Genomic DNA, 20,994 nt, shown 5'->3' with positions numbered 1-20,994 from the left:
TCCCTCAATACCTCCTCTCTGGTGAAGAAGGCCCAGCAGCGCCTATATTTCCTAAGGAGGCTGAAGGGATGTAACCTGTCACCCCTGATCCTCTCTAACTTTTACCGCTGCACAATAGAGAGCACCCTGACAAACTGTATCACAGTATGGTATGGCAGCTGTAGCTACTATGACTGGAAAGCCCTGCAGCGGGTAGTCAAAACTGCCCAACGCATTACCGGCACCCGGCTACCGGCCATAGAGCACATATACCAGAAACGCTGTTTACGGAGGTCACGGTCCATCATCAAAGACCCTACCCACCCCAGCCACAGTCTGTTCGCCCTCCTGCCATCTGGGAGACGCTACAGATGCATTCGCACCCGTACGACCAGATTTAGGAACAGCTTCTTTCCCAGGGCTGTCATCCTACTGAACTCCACAAATAAACTCTAAAGCCTGCACATCTGCCAATGCACTTTATTATGGTTATGTTTATGTTAATGTATTACAAGCCAAATGTATGTTGAATGTTTAAATGTCTTAATCTAAATGTACACTCTCGGGAGCCGCAAGCCTACATTTCGTTGTACTGCACTTGTGCACTAGCAATGACAATAAAAGTTGATTTGATTTTGATTTGAAAACTGACGGAATTGAAAGCGCGTTGGGAAGCTGGTTTCCATGTGCCGCCTTCCACATTTCACTGGGGCGCGTTAGGCTGCATGCGCAAAACCCCCTCGAGTTACCATATGTGAATCGCTCAATAAGAGCAATATTTCAACACACTTTTGACTTTAACATCAGCTCCATGAGTTTCCCAGGCTTGCTGAAACTCAACAGTGAAAGGAAGGTGAGTACATAGTGGCAATTGAGGGAGCTGAATCAATCTCTTGGATATATGACAATAAGTACTGCTGCTTTCTTACTTGTTAGCAGTACTGTTAGCAGTTAGCAGTACTTTTGCTGAGAGGTTACTTTCTACACTTTGGAGGTTTGATCTATCACAACAGGATGGTGTTATGTTCATAAATAAATAGACATTTTCATTATGAACAGCTAGCTTGAGCTAGTCACTTTATTCAGCCATGTGGACTTGTACAGCATCCATCTTGACTACTGCCTTGTGGGTAGCCTGGTGCATCGTGGGTAGCCCCACTCTTATATAAATACAGCTCCACCTAGTGTACCATTCTAGAATGACATGTTACTGATCATTACATCCCCCTTTCTTTGAGGTTAAACAAAATCAGTATCAATCAATATCAATCAATCATAACGACATAAACATCTTCACAACAGTCAATACATTTTCCATATAGTTTTCTTTGTATTCAAAGATTAAGTCTATCAGGCTTTTTTACTTCACATGTGGATCTTCTCAGCACAGGTAAGTCTGATGTGTTTTCATGAGAGCCTGCATGTGTGTTTGTGTTAGATTGTTCTGGTGGTGAGTGACAAGATTCAGTTGCGGCATTGTCATTGATTTGCTCTTGGATAGTTTCTTGTGTCTTCAGGAGAGAACGGCGGTTCCTCCTGAGAATCTGTCCTTCCTCAGTTCTAACAGTGTATGACCTTGGTCCTACTTCCTCAAGAACTGTAGCTTTCCTGTTCCAAGCATCTGGATCCTCAATCCTGACAACATCATCCCTTGTCAATGGTTTCAGAGTTTTGGATGACTTGTCATAGTGTGATTTCTGTTTCAGCTTTAACAGTTGAAGTCTCTGTCTCAGTTCCTTACTCTGCTTTTCTTTTGTACAGCAGGGTAGCATGGTACGCAACTTGCGACCCATTAGGAGTTCAGCAGGTGAAGAACCAGAGTCTAAAGGTGAGGCTCGGTAGCTCAGCAGGGCGGGATAAGGATCAGACTTGCTTTCTGTTGCTTTCTTCAGTAGCTGTTTGAGAACTTGAACACCTTTCTCTGCCTTACCATTCGACTGAGCATACAAAGGACTGGATGTGATGTGCTGAAAGTCATACTGTGCTGCAAACTGTTGCCACTCCTTACAGTTGAAGCACGGACCATTGTCGCTAACGGCAATCCTGGGAATTCCATGTCTGGCGAAGATGGATTTCACATGCATTATGACACTGCTTGCTGTGGTGCTTGAGAGCAGCACCATCTCAGGATAGTTAGAATAGTACTCAATCACTTATAGATATTCTTTACCATTCAAATGAAAAAGGTCCATACCAACCTTTTGCCATGGTGCTGTTGGTATGTCAGCTACTATCATTGGTTCCTTTGCTTGTTTGTTTTGGTGTTTCTGACATGTCTCACATTCGCCTATCATGTTCTCAATGTCCTTATTTATGCCAGGCCAATAAACAGTGTCTCTTGCTCGCCTTTTGCATTTTTCAATTCCGAGGTGTCCCTCATGAATCCTTTTGAGCATGTCTTGACGTAGAGCCTGTGGAATGACTATTCTGTTCTGTTTTAGTAATAGTTCACTTGCGACACTCAACTCTGACCTGATGTGAAAGTACTTTGGACAGGGATCTTTTGGCCAACCATGATGAATGTTCTCTATTACTGTTTGTAACACTGTATCTTTTACTGTTTCTTCTGCTATTTGCTTTGATTTTGTGTCTGACACGGGCAGCGCAGCAGTAACCATACTCACATGAACATCCACGTCTTCCTCAGTAGAGCTCACATGACTCATTGTGGGTGCTCGGGATAGTGCATCTGCTAACACTATGTGTTTGCCTGGTGTGTAGATCAGTTCAAAGTCATATCTTTGCAGCTTCATCATGAGTCGTTGAATCCTTGGAGACATCTCATTCAGGTTTTTTTTTTATGATGGCAACCAGTGGGCAGTGGTCTGTCTCAACTGTGAAGGTGGGAAGTCCATATATGTAGCCATGGAACTTTTCTAGTCCAACTACCAAGCCTAGACATTCCTTTTCAATCTGGGCGTATTGACACTCAGAATCAGTCATAGACCTGGAGGCATAGGCAACAGGTTTCCAATCTTCACCCTCTGCTTGTAGCAAGACCGCGCCTAGGCCATCTTTTGATGCATCCATTGACACTTTGATTCTCTTTGTTGGGTCAAAGAAGGTGAGTACAGGTGTGGTTGTCAGCACTGTTTTGAGGTTCATCCACTCTTGTTCATGTCTTTCTGTCCATGCGAACTCAATTGTTTTATGTAGCAGGTCTCGCAGACAGGCTGTCTTGGCTGACAAGTTAGGTATGAACTTTCCAATAAAGTTTAACATCCCCATGATGCGTAGCACTCCTTTTTTGTCAGTGGGTCGGGGTATGTTGAGTATGGCGTTTACTTTTTCCATATCTGGCTCTATTCCTTTACCAGATAGATTATCTCCTAGGAAAGTGACTTCCTGGATGCCAAACTGACACTTGGCTTTGTTGAGCTTCAGTCCATTCCAGCGTATGCTCTGTAGCACTTTAGTCAGTCTCTCATTGTGTTCTTTCAGTGTGGAGCCCCAGATGATGATGTCATCAACATAGACCCGAACTCCTTCCAGACCTTCAATTATGTGTTCCATCGCTCTATGAAAGATTTCAGATGCAGATATTATCCCGAAAGGCATTCTGAGGAAACAATACCTGCCAAATGGTGTGTTGAAGGTACAGTATTTGGTGCTCTCTTCATCCAGTTTTAGTTGCCAAAATCCTTGTGAGGCATCGAGCTTTGTGACGTATCTGGCACCTGACATTTCACTGGTGATTTCTTCTCGCTTGGGAATCTGGTAGTGTTCACGTTTTATGTTTGCATTTAAGTCCTTTGGATCCATGCATATTCTTAGATCATTGTTCTTTTTCTTTACACATACCATGGAGTTAACCCAGTCTGTTGGCTCTTCGACTTTCCTGATGACTCCTAGTGTGATCATTCTGTCCAGTTCTTTCTTGAGCCGGTCACGCAGGGGTGCTGGAACTCTCCGTGGAGCATGTACCACTGGCTGAGCATCCTCCTTTAGCTGGATCTTGTAAGTGAATGGTAGAACTCCAAATCCTTTGAACACATCCTGGAAATTACTCACTACAGAATCCACCGAGTCTTCTGGTCTGCTTATGGCACAGTTTATACGGTAGACTCTCTTGACCAGTTCTAAGTCCTCACAAGCTTTGTCACCTAATAGTGAATCAAGTCCTTCAGCCACAACAGAAAACATGAGATGATGCACTTTGTCTTTGACTGTCACTTTAAGTCTGCATACACCTAAGCTATCTATTTTCTGTCCATTATAGTTCTTCAGTAGTACTGACTTTTTCTGTATTTTGGGCTTTTCTTTCATATTTTTAATGTCACTCATACTGATTAAGTTTGCTTTTGCCCCGGTGTCTCATTTCAATGTAACTAATGCTCCATTTACCTGCAGTGGGATCATCCATTTGTCCTCTTTTACTGCATTAACTTTATGTTCAGCATTGTCCATTCCTGAGGGCTGCACATTTTCTGTATCTTTTTCTATGTTGTCACATGACACCATTCTTACAAAAAATGTCTCACTTAAATCAGTGTCCTCAATTATATTGACTTGTTGCCCTTTCTTTGTTTTTACTTTTAAAAAGCATTGTTTGGCAAAGTGATTCTTTCCATAACATTTTGTGCACATTTTTCCAAACGTTGGGCATTGTCGTGGCTGGTGTTTATAACCACAGCGTTTACAATTAAAAATTCCATCCTCCGATTGAAATCTCCAAAGAAATCATTGTGGACTTCAGGAAGTCTAAAGGCGGAAGTCACACCCCCATCCACATCAATGGGGCTGTGGTGGAAAGGGTGGACAGCTTTAAGTTCCTCGGGGTCCACATCACGGAAGACCTCTCCTGGTCCCTCAATACCTCCTCTCTGGTGAAGAAGGCCCAGCAGCGCCTATATTTCCTAAGGAGGCTGAAGGGATGTAACCTGTCACCCCTGATCCTCTCTAACTTTTACCGCTGCACAATAGAGAGCATCCTGACGAATTGTATCACAGTATGGTATGGCAGCTGTAGCTACTATGACCGGAAAGCCCTGCAGCGGGTAGTCAAAACTGCCCAACACATTACCAGCACCCGGCTATCGACCATAGAGCACATATACCAGAAACGTTGTTTACAGAGGTCACGGTCCATCATCAAAGGCCCTACCCACCCCAGCCACAGCCTGTTCGCCCTCCTGCCATCTGGGAGACGCTACAGATGCATTCGCACCCGTACGACCAGATTTAGGAACAGCTTCTTTCCCAGGGCTGTCATCCGACTGAACTCCACAAATAAACTCTAAAGCCTGCACATCTGCCAATGCACTTTATTATGGTTATGGTTATGTTTATGTTAATGTATTACAAGCCAAATGTATGTTGAATGTTTAAATGTCTTAATCTAAATGTACACTCTCGGGAGCCGCAAGCCTACATTTTGTTGTACTGCACTTGTGCACTAACAATGACAATAAAAGTTGATTTGATTTGATTTTTTCATTTCTGTTCTGCCCACGTTTCTTCCCCTTGTAGGACACAGCACCAACAGCAGCACTATCACTTACTACAATCGCACCACTATTAATTTCACTGAAAGTCTTCACATGCTTTTGAGCTAGCTCACTGGCATTGCATATTTTTACAGCATTCTCCAATGTTAGTTCAGTTTCTCTCAACAAACGTTCCCTGACCTTTTTATCATGAATACCAAACACAATCTGGTCACGAATCATGGATAATTTCAGTTCAGAGAAATTACATGTCTGTGCTTTCAATTTCAGATTGGTCACAAAGCTATCAAAAATCTCATTTTGCTGCTGTGTCTGTGAACGGAACACGTATCTCTCATAGGTCTCATTCTTTTTGGGAGAACAATGTGTATCAAATTTCTTTAGCACATCATCCAGTTTTTCTCTGTCCTCCTCTTGATCAAATACAAACGTATTAAATACCTCTATCACCTGCGGGCCTGCAACCGTGAGCAGTAACGCTATTTTCCTTGCGTCTGGCTTTGTACCGAACCCGATGGCAGCAATGTAGAGTTTGAATTGTTGTTTGAAAGTCCGCCAATTGCAGTTGACATTCCCCGTGAGTTTCAAACCCTCCAGTGGCTTCAAATTCTCCATGTCGTGTTTCACAATATTCAGCAGATTTTACCAATCCTGGTACCATGTTATGTTCATAAATAAATAGACATTTTCATTATGAGCAGCTAGCTTGAGCTAGTCACTTTATTCAGCCATGTGGACTTGTACAGCATCCATCTTGACTACTGCCTTGTGGGTAGCCTAGTGCATCATGGGTAGCCCCACTCTTATATACATACAGCTCCACCTAGTGTACCATTCTAGAATGACATGTTACTGATCATTACAGATGGGTGTTGCTTATGTTGCCTTAGATTGGACCTCAGATGAGGACCAAGATGACCGCCAACAGAACCAGCAACAGCACCCACAGCCTGCTGGTCACAGACATGTAGCTGCACACCAGAGAGGGGACCAACAGAGAGAGGACCAACAAAGAGGTGCAGCTCACAGGAGGCACTACCCACGAAGCAGGGTCTACAGGCAGAGGCTCAGTTTCCTTGACATGTCTGAACACCAGCGTGTCAGGAGTCTCAGGATGTCACGCCAGGTGGCGTCAGACATCTACAGCCTCCCAGACGACCTGGTGGCCATGCGTTACCAGTGGCTATGAAAGTCACCACCACCCTCAACTTTTTTGCCTCTGGGTCCTTCTAGGGTTCTGCCGCAGACATCTCCAGGATCTCCCAGTCAGCTGCCCACAAATGCATAAGTCAAATGATTGATGGATTGTTTTCCAGGGCCGGCAATTATGTCAACTTCACCTGCGATGATGCCGGTCAGAATGAGTGGGCGCTCGGCTTTGTGACTTTGGCTGGTTTCCCATAGGTGCAGAGCGCCATTGACTTCACACATGTGGCAATTCGGACACCCCCGACTGGGAGGAGGGGAGCCGGGCATGGCGGCCAGAGGTCGGATCGTGAGCGGGAAAGCAGGCCACCACTTGGAGCCGGCAACAGAGAGGAGGAGGCCGCAGTGACGAGGAGGATGGAACGGCTGAGGGACATCGTGCTCCCACTGCCACGGGAAGCCATTGTATTGACTTTCTGAACGCGGCGCTGTATGAATAGCTGACGCGTCCCTACGGGGAGTAAGCATTCCATTGTAATTGTACTTGTACTGGTTACATATGGCAAATAAAATTGAATTGAATTGAATATTCGTCCACTGCAAGGGCTTCCACTCCATCAATGTGCAGCTCGTGTGCAACCACAAAAAGATGTTTATGCAGGTGTGCACAAGATTCCCGGGCAGCTGCCATGATGCTTTCATCCTGCAGCAGTGCAAGCACCCTGATCTCTTCGGACCTGGAAGCAGTCTTAAGGAGTGGCTGCTCGGCGACAAGGGGTACCCACTGCGAACTTGGCTCATAACACCCGTCAGAAACCCCAACACTGAAGCCCAACAGCGCTACAATGAATGCCATATCACCACCAGATGTGTGATTGTACAGGTCATCGGCATGCTGAAGATCCGCTTCAGGTGCCTCGACAGATCGGGAGGCGCCCTTCAGTATGTACCAGACAGGGGCTAAAGAATGGTCATGGTTCAACAAGCAAGGCTTGGACCTGAAGGAGGAACAAGGCGCAGAGTTCCGATCCTCCTCGGACGACTCAGAAAGGGAAGAGGAAGAAGAGGAGGAGGAGGGTGATGAGGGCGATGCACCCACAGCTGTTCACATTGCTGCCCAGGATGCCCTTATTAATACAAGTTTCACTTAGGTTGCAGTGGGTACGGTAGTATTGTGATTATGTTACTGGACTAGTCATTCAGAGGCCTAGACCAATGATCCAGTAGACGTGCGTTCAAATCCCACCAGGGCAGCTGGGGAATTTAAGTTCAGTTAATTAAAATAAATCTGGAATAAAAAGTTAAAATCTGTAATGGTGACCATGAAACTACTGGATTGTTGTAAAAACCCATCTGGTTCACTAATGTCCTTTAGAGAAGGAAATCTGCTGTCCTGACCTATATGTGACCACAGCAATGTGGTTGACTCTTAACTGCCCTCTGAAATGGTGGCTCACCACCACCTTCTCAAAGGTAATTACAGGTGGGCAATAATTGCTGGCCTTGCTGGTGATGCACACATCCAATGAAAAAAAAAGGAGGATGAGGGCGATGCACACATTGCTGCCTAGGATGCTCTTACTAATGCAAGGTTCACTTAGGTTGCAGCAGTGAACCTATGCCACCAGAAAATGCAACAGTCACTCCTTCCCCATCTCCAGGCCACTGACAGAAAGCAATCCTGCAACCAATCAACCACCCTTTGAACCTGTCCATCAGTTCATGTCTTTGCATTCATCATCAAACATGTTAGAAGGCCACTTACCACCCAACACCTAAGAATGGTCAAGACAGAAAATTGGTGAAAAATAATAACATTTATGTGAGCTAAATAAAGAACAAAAACTTATGAAACATTTTCTCAGACACCCATGTGCAACTACAAAGCCCTACTCTTCTTTTTTCTGCTACTCCTACGTGGTATATCCTGTGTGGCTTCAGCAGAGGTAGAGGCAGGCTGCTCAGATCCCTGCTCTGTCTGCTGAGATGCTCGTGGCTGACATCCTCTGGATGTTTGAGTCTGTGAGGGCCCCACCAGAGGTTGCTCCACCTGTACCTATGCAGGGATAGACTCGGCCATCGGGGTTCGAGACAGCATGTGGGATATTGGGTTGTGGGCGAGAAGTGGAAGCATTTGATTGGAGTCCACTTCCATGACCCCCATTCATCATCATCCCTCTGATGGCCCAGCCGCACTTCACTGCTACCACTGTGCTGGAGAACACTTTGGTGCAGATCAGTGCGGCCCTGTAAGGCCAAGGCTAAGTTATCTGTCAACCTATTTAAGATGGCAGACATATTGGCATCCAGAGTCTGCACGGTGGTGTTCAAGGCTTGCATGGACTCATTTGATTGGAGCATATGACGGTCCATGGCACTGGCCACTCTATCCATGGAAGAAGACATCATCTCAGTGCCCTGCAACGTCACCCACTTTATGCTTGAGGCGGACTCCTCCAATCTCTCTGCCATCGTGGTGAGTCTACTTTGAAGGTGTGTCAGTGCATTGCACATTGTCTGCTGCTCAATGATTCTCCTCTTCAGCAAAGACCCTCAGGGTACAGCATCTGTGTCCAGCTGAGCAGAGCTTGGAGAGGGCTGTGCTCTCTGAGTAGGCTTCAGAAGGCAGTATAAGGGGGTGGGGTGATGCGCACAGCAGGATGTAGGTAAGTGTGCCACTGTACTCACCTTTCCTGACCTGCTCAGGTCATTAAACCACTTTCTACACTGAATCCAGGAGCGTGGCTGACCTCCTCCGTAATCTCCAACCAGGCCTTCTTTGTCTCAGCAGCAGGTTTCTTCCTCCCGTTGCCAGGAAAGAGTATTTCTCTCCTACTCCTCAGCCCCCAGCAGCACATCCAGGGAGGCGTCTGTGAAACAGGGCACAGCCTTTGCCCATCTGGACTTCATTCTGACACTTCCAGTTTTCTGGCAACCAACTCCAACTCCTTCAACTTGCATGTTTGGATTGTCCCTTTAAATACTGGAGTTGAGATACCGTCATGCGGGTCCACATCACACCTGCTGCTGCTAATGGGCATCCCTGAGAAGTGTTCTGGAACAGGTCAAATGAAGTAGACACTGTTAGTCATGACAGAGTGGGGTGGGGGTGGAGGTGGGCGGGTGGGGGTGCGTGGATGAGAATATGGGGACAATTCACAAAATGCCATTGCTATAATAACACCCTGAAGGAACGTCTATTCCACCGCTTTTTCCGCACTTAGAGAGGGTACCATCACAGACTCCAGGGCATGAACATCTGAGTGAACTAAATAATTATAAATGGAAAATACTGCGGATGCTGGAAATCTGAAATATAAATAGAAAATGCTGACGCACTGGGAGCAGGGGGAGGGGCGACCGATTGCAGGTGGGAAACCCGGAAGTAAAATTATAATGAGTTAAAAAGTCACTGACAGACGTGCTGCACTTACTTCCGGGTTCCCCGCCTGCAATCGGACGCCCCTCCCTCTGCTCCCAGTGCGTCGCAAACTTAAAATCGGGGCTGTTAACTCTGTTTCTTTCTCCACAGATGCTGCCTGACCTGCTGAGCCTTGGAAACAGTGAAGAGAAGAGTAATGAGGCTTACCTCTAGGGGACCAAATTATGGGGAAAGATTAGAAAACCTCCAGCTCTTCGCCCTTAAGAGGCGGTGAATGAGAGAGTATTTTATTGACTGCACAAGCAGAATATAAAGGGTAAAACAATAATTCAAGTCAAATCACAACTAGAATACAGGAGGGCACAGGGACAAACCAGTAAAAGGCAATTTCAGGACTGATGCCACTAAAAGCTTCTTTACGCAAAGAGTGATTAATGTCTGGAGTGGACTTCAGGGTAGGGTACTGAAAGCAAACACTCTGGAGTCATTCAAGATGCAGTTAGTTACCATTTTAGGGGAGTGTGGATTTCTATGGAAGGACAAACTAGTTGGTTCAAATGGCTTCCAAAATCTATACTGATCTTTGTGGCATGAAAGCAATACAGGCACTCACATCATGTACTTACTCCTTCTCTCCTTGCTCGTGCACACCCTTGGAGTTTCTTGGGTTATTATTTCCTAGGTGACCCTTCCATCGGTGACGACTCTTCCCTGAGTGTTTCTGCCTTGGGATATTCTTGCTTGGGTGACCCTTCCTTAGGTAACTCCTTGCTGCATTACTAGTCCCTGGGTTACTCTGACCTGAGTGAGTCTTCCTTGGGTTACACTTTCCTGGGTGGCCAATTCTTTGTTGACTTTTCCATTTGATTTCCTCTAACTCAGTACAGGCTCACATGATGCTGACTCTCTCCTTGATTACATTCTGATTAACAGACCATTCTCCTCTACAGGGTCAAATAAACAGACAGTGAGCATTGTGAGTCAATAAACCGAGGCTTCGACAAACATATACAAATCCTATGCAGGCGTACAATATATAAAGCAATAAACAGTATAATAATGGAAATTTTTTAAAAAGCTATTGAACAGTAGAATTATTTTAAATAATTTCTGGAGGGTTCCAGATACTGTAAATTCATTAAAAATAATCTTCTTTTAAAAAGAGAATAATTTGACCTCAAACTTATACTGTTGTAGAAATGTTATTGTAATAATTCCCCTTCTTGGATCTACAAATGAAACGTGTCAAATATGGCACTTTCAAAGCGTTGGTCAGAATTACGTATGAAATACGTTTCATTTTGAACTTTACATCGATAAGATCAACAAAATAAGACCTGTTGTTTCACAACTATTCTCTAAAGTGGAAAATGCGCAATACTTTCAGTTTTCCTCCCACTGAGACTTGTCTGCCCACAGGTACAAGACCTCTACGCTCGAAGTTTCCCCTCAAGGGGATTTTCTCTGTAAGAATTGAGTCAAACAAATGCACAGATATCTGTGCAAAAGCTCAGATAATATGATTCCGCACAAATATCTGGTGAATTTGCAGTAAACTCTCAGAATAGATTATCAGTACTCATTGCTGACACACTAATATACGTATATTCGAATATCATTGAATAAGAGAACATCCTATATTCTAACCAGCAGTTATAGAGGCTTGAGGGGCTGAATGGCCTACTCCTGTTCCTCTGTTCCTATATAATGCATGGAGCAAACAATTTAACTAAGTTGTGACTTGTGCCTATTGGGCTCCGTGAGTTATAGAGTCATGGGGCTCAAATTTCCCAGGGCCGTGGAGGCAGGAATGGAGGCGTGTGGGGTGTTAAAATTGCAGATTTGGGGGGCACGAACCCTTCCCACCCCCAATCCGCCTCCATGCCCGTTTCCCAGGAGACGGGTACCCGACCTGTGCTGGGAGCCGCCTCCCCGAGGCGGGAAGGGGATTAGTGCCAATTAACTGCCTGTTAACAGGTAGTTAACAGGCAGTTTTTAGCCTAATCCCTATTTTTAAGCTTGAACTGTAATTTTTAGCCCTGAAGTGTGGGCTTCCCGACGGCTCCAAACCACGCCAATTAAGCGAGGTGGACCGTTGGGCTGAAGGGCTTGGAGGGTTTGAGATGTCCGGTGTTCAGATGAGTGATGGGTGCATGAGTGCAGAGGTAAGTGTGTTTGGTGTGTGTAAAGTGTTTAAATAAGTTTTACTTACCTTTACTTACTAATGCAGGCTTCCTTCAGGTCTCAGGAGTCCCTCACTCACCGGCACAGAAAGCAGAATGGCCGCGAGCTGTCAAAAGTTGCAGCATTCAGCTTTCTGTTCTGGAGAGATTTCTAACTGAGTCTGTGGAGAAGGACTCAAGTTAGAAGTCAGATTGTCAGTGTTTGACAGCTTCACAGAGCTGTCAAACGCTGATATTTCATCTGTCAAAAGCTCTTGACAGATGAAATGTCAATCCCTGACGTCACCTGTAACCGGGTGTCCCTTAATTGGCCTGCTGAGCCCGCTGGGTGGGCTTAACAAGGTCAATCAAGAGAAAATTGCATGGGTTGGCCACAAATCGATGGAAGCGGGACTACAACCCAAAAAGTTGTAGTCCCGCCTCCATCACGTCCCCATTGACAAAATCCAGCCCATAGAGGTATACAGCACAGAAAGAGGCCCTTCGGCCCATCATGTCCGCACTGGCCATCAAGCCTTGTCTATTCTAGTCGCATTTTCCAGCACTTGGTCCGTAGCCTTGTAAGCTATGACGTTTCAAGTGCTCATCTAAATGCTTCTTGAATGTTGTGAGAGTTCCTGCCTGTACCACCCTTTCAGGCAGTGAGTTCCAGATTCCAACCACCCTCTGGGTGAAAAAGTTTTTCCTCAAATCCCCTCTAAACCTCCTGTCCCTTACCTTGAAACTATGCCCCTGGTTATTGACTCCTCTACTAAGGGGAAAAGTTCCTTTCTATCTACCCTATCTATGCCCCTCATAATTTTGTACACCTCAATCAGGTGCCCCCTCAGCCTTCTCTGCTCTAAGGAAAACAACCCCAGCCTGTCCAGTCTCTCTTCATAGTTGAAGCGCTCCAGCCCAGGTAACATCCTGGTGAATCTCCTCTGCACCCTCTCCAATGGAACCACATCCTTCCTATAGTGTGGCGACCAGAACTGCACACAGTATTCCAGCTGTGGCCTAACTAGCGTTTTGTACAGCTCCATCATAATCTCTCTGCTCTTATATTCTATGCCTCGGCTAATGAAGGCAAGTATCCCATATGCCTTTTTAACCACCTTATCTACCTGTCCTGCTGCCCTCAGGGATCTATGTACATGCACACCAAGGTCCCTCTGATCCTCTGTCCTTCCTAGGATCCTACCATTCATTGTGTGTTCCCTTGCCTTGTTTGTCCTCCCAAAATGCATCACCTCACACTTTTCAGGGTTAAATTCCATTTGCCACTGTTCCGCCCATCTAACCATCCCGTCTATATCATCCTGTAGCCTGAGGCTTCCCTCCTCGCTATTTACCACTCCACCAATTTTCATGTCATCTGCAAACTTACTGATCATACCTCCTACATTCATATCTAAATCATTAATGTACACTACAAACAGCAAAGGACCCAGCACCGATCCCTGCTGTACACCACTGGACACAGGCTTCCAGTCACAAAAACAACCTTCGACCATCACCCTCTGCCTCCTGCCACTAAGCCAATTTTGGATCCAATGTGCCAAATTGCCCTGGATCCCATGTGGGACTTTGTCAAAAGCCTTACTGAAGTCCATGTAGACTACATCAACTGCACTACCCTCATCCACACACCTAGTCACCCCCTCGAAAAATTCAATCAAGTTGGTCAGACATGATCTCCCCCTGACAAAGCTATGCTGACTATCCCAGATTAATCCCTGCCTCTCCAAGTGGAAACTAATTCTGTCCCTCAGAATTTTTTCCAATAATTTCCCTACCACTGATGTTAGGCTCACTGGCCTGTAATTCCCTGGTTTATCCCTACTACCCTTCTTGAATAATGGTACTACGTTAGCTGTTCTCCAGTCCTCTGGCCCCTCCCCTGTGGCCAGAGAGGTTCTGAAAATTTGTGTCAGAGCCCCTGTAATCTCCTCCCTTGCCTCACACAGCAGCCTGGGATACATCCCGTCAGGGCCTGGGGATTTATCCACTTTTAAACCCGCTAAAACCTCTAGTACCTCCTCCCTCTCAATACTAATTTGTTCAAGTATATCACAATCCCCCTGCCTGATTTCTATGCCTACATCACCTTTCTCCATAGTGAACACAGACGCAAAATATTCATTTGAAAACCTCACCTACATCTTCTGGCTCTACACACAGATTGCCATTTTGGTCCCTAATGGGCCCTACTCTTTCCCTGGTTATACTCTTGCCCTTAATATACTTATAAAACACCTTGGGATTTTTCTTTATTTTACCCGCCAGTGTTTTTTCATGCCCCCTCTTCGCTCTCCTAATTTCTTTTTTAAGTACCCCCCTGCACTTTCTATACTCCTCTAGGGCTTCCACTGTTTTTAGTCCTTTGTATCTGCCAAGAGCCTCCCTTTTTTCCTAATCCATTCTTGTATATCCCTTGACATCCAGGGTTCCCTGGGCTTGTTGGTCCCACCCTTGACCTTTACGGGATCATGTTGGCGTTGTACTCTCTCTATTTCCTTTCTGAAAAACTCCCATTGTTCTGATGTGGATTTTCCTACAAGTAGCTGATTCCAACCCATTTTGGTCAGATCCTGCCTTATCATATTAAAATCGGCCTTTCCCCAATTTAGAACCTTTATTTCCGGTCCATCTTTGTCCTTTTCCATTACTACCTTAAATCTCACCGAATTATGGTCACTGTCACCAAAATGCTCTCCTACTGACACATCTACCACTTGCTCGGCTACATTCCCTAGAATTAGGTCCAGTACCGCCCCCTCTCTTGTAGGACTTTCTACATGCTGGCTCTCCTGGATACATTTTAAAAATTCTGCACCCTCTAAGCCTTTCACACTCTGACTATCCCAGTTAATATTGGGGAAGTTGAAATCCCCTACTATTATTACCCTATTATTTCTACACTTCTCTGAGATTTGCCTACATATCTGTTCCTCTATCTCCCCCTGACTGCTTGGGGGCCTATAGTACACTCCCAGCAAAGTGCTTGCCCCCATTTTGTTTTTAAGTTCTACCCATATGGCCTCATTAGAGGAACCTGCTAAGATATCATCCCTCCTTACTGCAGTAATTGACTCCTTGATTAATATTGTGACACCCCCTCCTCTTTTACACCCCCCTCTGTGTCGCCTGATGATTCTATACCCCGGAATATTGAGCTGCCAGTCCTGCCCCTCCCTCAACTATGTCACTGTGATAGCAACCATATCATACTCCCATGTGTTCATCAACACCTTCAATTCATCTGCCTTACTCGCAAGGCTCCTTACATTAAAATAAATGCCATCCAGCCTTGCCATAATCCCTTGTGCCATTACATATTTGCTCTGCCTTCCAGGCTGACTTGTTTTTTCCTCTATATTTGGCTGTGCATCACCCCCTACTATAGCTCCACTCCGTATCCCATCCCCCTGCCAAGTTAGTTTAAACCCCCCCCCGCAACAGTACTAGCAAACCTCCCCGCAAGGATGTTGGTCCCGTTCCGGTTCAGGTGCAACTTGTCTGACTTGTACAGGTCCCACCTTCCCCAGAAGCAGACCCAGTGATCCAGGAAACTAAAGCCCTCCCTCCTGCACCAACTCTTTAGCCACGCATTCATCTGCTCTATCTTCCTATTCCTATACTCACTAGCACGTGGCACCGGGAGTAATCCAGAGATTACAACCTTTGAGGTCCTACTTTTTAATCTGCTACCTAGCTCCCTAAATTCTTGTTGCAGGACCTCATCCCTCTTTCTACCCATGTCATTGGTACCAATGTTCTGGAAGTCTTAACGCCACAACGGGTTCACTGTGAATTTCTAATTAAGTTATACATTGTTTTGTGTAGTGTGTATGTTTTATCATAAAATTATGAAGGTTTAGGATATCTAACTGGAAGTGAAGGACATAAGTATGCTGTTGAGATCCGTTGGCGCATAGCAAGTGGGTGAGAAAGTTACGAGTGTGTTACGGGAGAACCGCTCTCTCTATTTATATTGAGCTCAGTGGGTTTACAAAGTTGGATCCCTCAGTGCTTTGTTGGACTGTGTACTGAATTCACGCTTTGCTAGTGTCAAACTAAAGAGATGCGAGACTCTCCAGGAAAGTTTCACTTCAGACTCTGATGAGGCCCTGATTTACACCAATGCCAGACTCGCAGTGTCAATGCACCTTAAGGGGTACTAACACCACATTCATATTGATTGGGATGAGTGAGCTGGCTAGAGTTTGGTGTTCTTTTGAGCCTTCATTCTATCTAATTTGGATTGTCATTAAGGTAAAGAAACAAAGAACTTGCATTTATTTGACCCTTTCACCATGTCAGGATGTCCCAAAGCGCTTTACAACCAATGACGTACTTTTTGAAGTGTAGTCATTGTTGTAATGTAGGAAACGTGACAGCCAATTTGCGCACAGCAAGATCCCACAGCAGCAATGAGATAATGACCAGATAATCTGTTTTAGTGATATTGGCTACAGGATAAATATTGGACAGGACACTGGGGAGAGATCCCCCTGTTCTTCTTCGATCTTTTACATCCACCTGAAAGGGCAGACGGGGCATTGGTTTAACGTTTCACTCAAAAAAAGGCATCTCTCACAGTGCAGTGCTCCCTCAGTACTGCACTGAAGTGTAATATCTTACAACACTGCAAACCAACAAGAAGCTCCAGAGTCACTCTGCAAAGAAATGTCTGGTACAAATAGGACTACGTAGAAAGCAAAGGTTGGTTTGGTGCACTGTAACTGGGGAAAAGGAAAGCTGTTCTCTTTTTAGTTCACATTACATAGTCTTACATAGTAGTCTTCTTCTTAGGCAATCCCTCGGAACCAAGGATGACTTGCTTCCACATTAAAAATGAGTTCTCAGGTGACTGATGAGTCCAATGCGGGACCTGTCACAGGTGGGGCAGACAGTGGTTGAAGGGGCGGGTGGGTGGGGTGTTTGGGTTGACGGCGCTCCTTGCGCTGCCTGCGCTTGGCTTCCGCTTGCTCCCAGCGAAGAGACTCGAGGTGTTCGGCGCCTTCCCGGATGCTTCTCCTCCACTTTGTGCAGTCATGGGCCAGGGATTCCCAGGTGTCAGTGGGGATGTTGCACTTTTTCAAGGAGGCTTTGAGGGTGTCCTTGATGTGTTTCCTCTGCCCACCTGGGGCTCTCTTGCCGTGTCGGAGCTCCGAGTAGAGCGCTTGTTTTGGGAGTCTCGTATCGGGCAAGTGGACGGTGTGGCCCGTCCATCGGAGCTGATCGAGCGTGGTCAAAGCTTCGATGCTGGGGATGTTGGCCTGAGCGAGAACACTGACGTTGGTGCACCTATCCTGCCAATGGATGGGTTGGTTACTGTATTGATTTCTTTGTGGGTTCAATGAGGAGACATTTATGAAGGAGAATGTCTTTTAATCTAAAGCTTTGTTCAACTCTTTTATACAGCTTTTACAGGAGACATGATGCTGTGATGCATCTAGAACGAAACTGAAACTAAACTCCCTTGCCTTGCTTGTCTCGGTCACATGACCTCTGCTGGTCAGGCACAAGCAATCAATACCTGCAATCATGCTGCTAAGGCATCATAATCGAACAGGCAAATACCATCTCTATTTGCTGATATCATTACATCTCCTTTCCTTAAAACAAAAGTATTTTACTTTTAACTAACATGTTTTCTTTGTATTAATCTGCATTTTAACTGTAACACTTAATGAACTTACATTATCATTATCATGATCAAGGTTTTTTAACCTTGCTTTGTGTGTTCACATGAAATATGTCAATAAACTAGAACTTGAAGAAAGAATAAGATAACATTACTTCCTTCTATAACAATAGTCCTTAAATTTGCTCAATGAGTCTCTCAGGAGGCTTCACGTCTCTTGAGGATTTTCTGATTGATTGTCCTTGAATCTGAGTTGTTGCCTCAGATGATTGGTTCTCAGCTGTGTGATCAGGTTGTTCAACAGTATCAGTCTCTTGACCTGCTGTGGCTGGTCCCATGAGAAGATCTCGACGATTTCTTCTCAGAACAGCACCCTCATCTGTCTGAATGGTGTATGACCTTGGTTGAACTTCACTCAGGACAGTTCCCTTCTGAGTCCATGTGTTTGTTTTGTCTTTCAACCTTACTTGGTCACCAGTGTGGAGTTCAGGTAGGTTTTGTGTTCCTCTGTCATAGTAGTACTTTTGCTTTTCTTTCTGTTGCTCTTTGAACTTCCTCACTTTCTCCCCCTCTTTTGTTTTCAGGAGGTTCTCCGGGATGGGTAGGTTTGACCTTAGTCGACGTCCCATCAGGAGTTGGGCTGGTGACATACCACACTCGAGCGGCGTTGTGCGGTATACAAGCATGCTTTGGTAGAAGTCAGTTCCACTGTCTTTTGCCTTGTACATCAGTCTTTTCACTGTGTTTGTGGGCTCTCCTGGGTCAACAGCTCTGGACAACGTGTCTGCTGTATACATCAGCTTACCCGGTGTGTACGCAACATTCAGTTCATCATAGACTGTCTCTCCTTCGCTTTCCACAACGAGGACTCTCTTTACCAGGTTCAGTCTCTCACAGGCTTTTAAACCTAGTATGGCTTGCACATCCTTTGGCACCACGATTAATGCTAGCGTGTGCTCTCTGTCCTTGTGTGTTACTTTGACAATGCATCTTCCTTTCACTGGTATATCAGTACCTGAGTATACTGTCACTTTCACTTTTATTCCATGTATCTTTGGTCTGGGTCTAATTTTCTTAAAATCAGTCTCTGATATCACATTAACTTGTGCTCCAGTATCCAATTTAAATGGAATGTGTATGTCATTCACTTTTAGTGTCAACATCCAGTCTCTTTCTTCTTTTTTGTTTTCAGACACAACATCTACATAGAACTCCTCTATGTCGCTTTCATCTACTGCATGGACCTTGCTTTGTTGCACTTGGTTCTTGCAGCAACGGGCATAATGGTTGTTCTTGTTGCAACTATTGCATGTTTTACCATATGCTGGACACTTTCTTGGTGGATGCTGTGTACCGCATCGACTACATGTCTTTCGATTGTCCCTTTCATTTTCGTTCGCTGGCCACGCCTCTTTTTTCACATTGGCGCTCTTTTTGTTAAACGTTTTGTGTCCGTTCATTCTCACTGCATCCACGTTGCAGCTATTGTCACTGAACAGCTCCTTTGCCTGCAACTTCACAGTCTCTGTAGCCCTACACAGTGCTATGGCTTTTCCCAGGTCTAGATCTTGCTCTCTTAGCAGTCTTTCCCTTAGACCATTATCCGGAATACCACACACCAGCCTGTCTTTTATCAGTGAGTCTGTCAGTCCCCCAAATTCACACGATTTGCTTCTGTTTCTCAGTTCAGTCACATACTGATCAATAGTCTCACCCGTTTTCTGAACACATGTGAAAAATCTGTGCCTCTCAAACATCACATTATGTTTAGGTATGCAGTAGGCCTCAAACTGTTCCATTATTTTATCTAGCTTCATTTTGTCTCCATCAACAGCGAATGTGAAGTTATTATACACCTCCAGCGCTTCATCACCCACGACATGTAAGAACAGTGACGATTTCTTTTTATTACTTTTCTCGTCAGCTCCGATTGCTGATAAATACAACCCCACACGTTGTTTGAATCTCCTCCAATTTTCAGCCACATTACCTGTCAACTGAAGCATCGCCGGTGGGCGTAAACCTTCCATTTTTCACTTCGTTAGCTATTCTCTAATGGTAAGTAACGATGTTCTCTTTTGGCTTGCTAATCTGTGGAGAGCTAATTTAACTTTGGATTTTTTCTCTTCATCTCTTTCAATCCCACTTCTGACACCATGTATTGATTTCTTTGTGGGTTCAATGAGGAGACATTTATGAAAGAGAATGTCTTTTAATCTAAAGCTTTGTTCAACTCTTTTATACAGCTTTTACAGGAGACATGATGCTGTGATGCATCTAGAACGAAACTGAAACTAAACTCCCTTGCCTTGCTTGTCTCAGTCACATGACCTCTGCTGGTCAGGCACAAGCAATCAATACCTGCAATCATGCTGCTAAGGCATCATAATCGAACAGGCAAATACCATCTCTATTTGCTGATATCATTACAGTTACATAGTAGTAACAGCTCAGAAACAGGCCATTTGGCCCAACAGGTCCATGCTAGTGTTTATGCTCCACATGAGCCTACTCCCACCCTTCTTCATCTAACCCCATCAACATATCCCTCTATTCCTTTTTCTCTCATGTGCTTATCTAGCTTCCCCTTAAATCCTTAAATTCATCTATGCTATTCACCTCAACTACTTGTGGTAGCGAGTTCCACATTCTAGCCGCTCTCTGGGTAAAGACGTTTCTTCTGAATTCCCAATTGGATTTATTAGTGCCTATCTTACATTTATGGCCCCTAGTTCTGGTCTCCCCCACAAGTGGAAACATCTTCTCTGCATCTACCATGTCAAACCCTTTCATAATCTAAAGACCTCCATCAAGTCACCCCTCAGTCTTCTCTTTTCTAGAGAAAAGGGTCTCAGCCTGATCAATCTTTCCTGACAGGTATGACCTCCCAGTTCTGGTATCATTCTATTAAATCTTTTTTGCACCTTCTCCAGTGCCTCTATATCCTTTTTATAATATGAAGACCAGAACTATTCACAATATTCCAAGTGTGGTCTAACTAAGGTTCTATACAAGTTTAACATAGTTTCTCTGCTTTTCAATTCTATCCCTCTAGAAATTAACACCAGTGCTTTGTTTGCTTTTTTATGGCCTTATTAACCTGTGTCGCTACTTTTAATGATTTGTGTATCTGTACCCCCAGATCCCTCTGCTCCTCTACCCCGTGTAGACACTTATTTCAAAACAGTATGTGGCCTCTTTATTCTTCCTACCAAAACGAAGGAA

This window comes from Somniosus microcephalus, chromosome 5 (assembly GCF_052327205.1).
Source record: "Somniosus microcephalus isolate GS21.2 chromosome 5, FLI_Smic_1.0, whole genome shotgun sequence".
Taxonomy (NCBI): domain Eukaryota; kingdom Metazoa; phylum Chordata; class Chondrichthyes; order Squaliformes; family Somniosidae; genus Somniosus; species Somniosus microcephalus.
Note: the sequence above shows the minus strand (reverse complement) of the source record.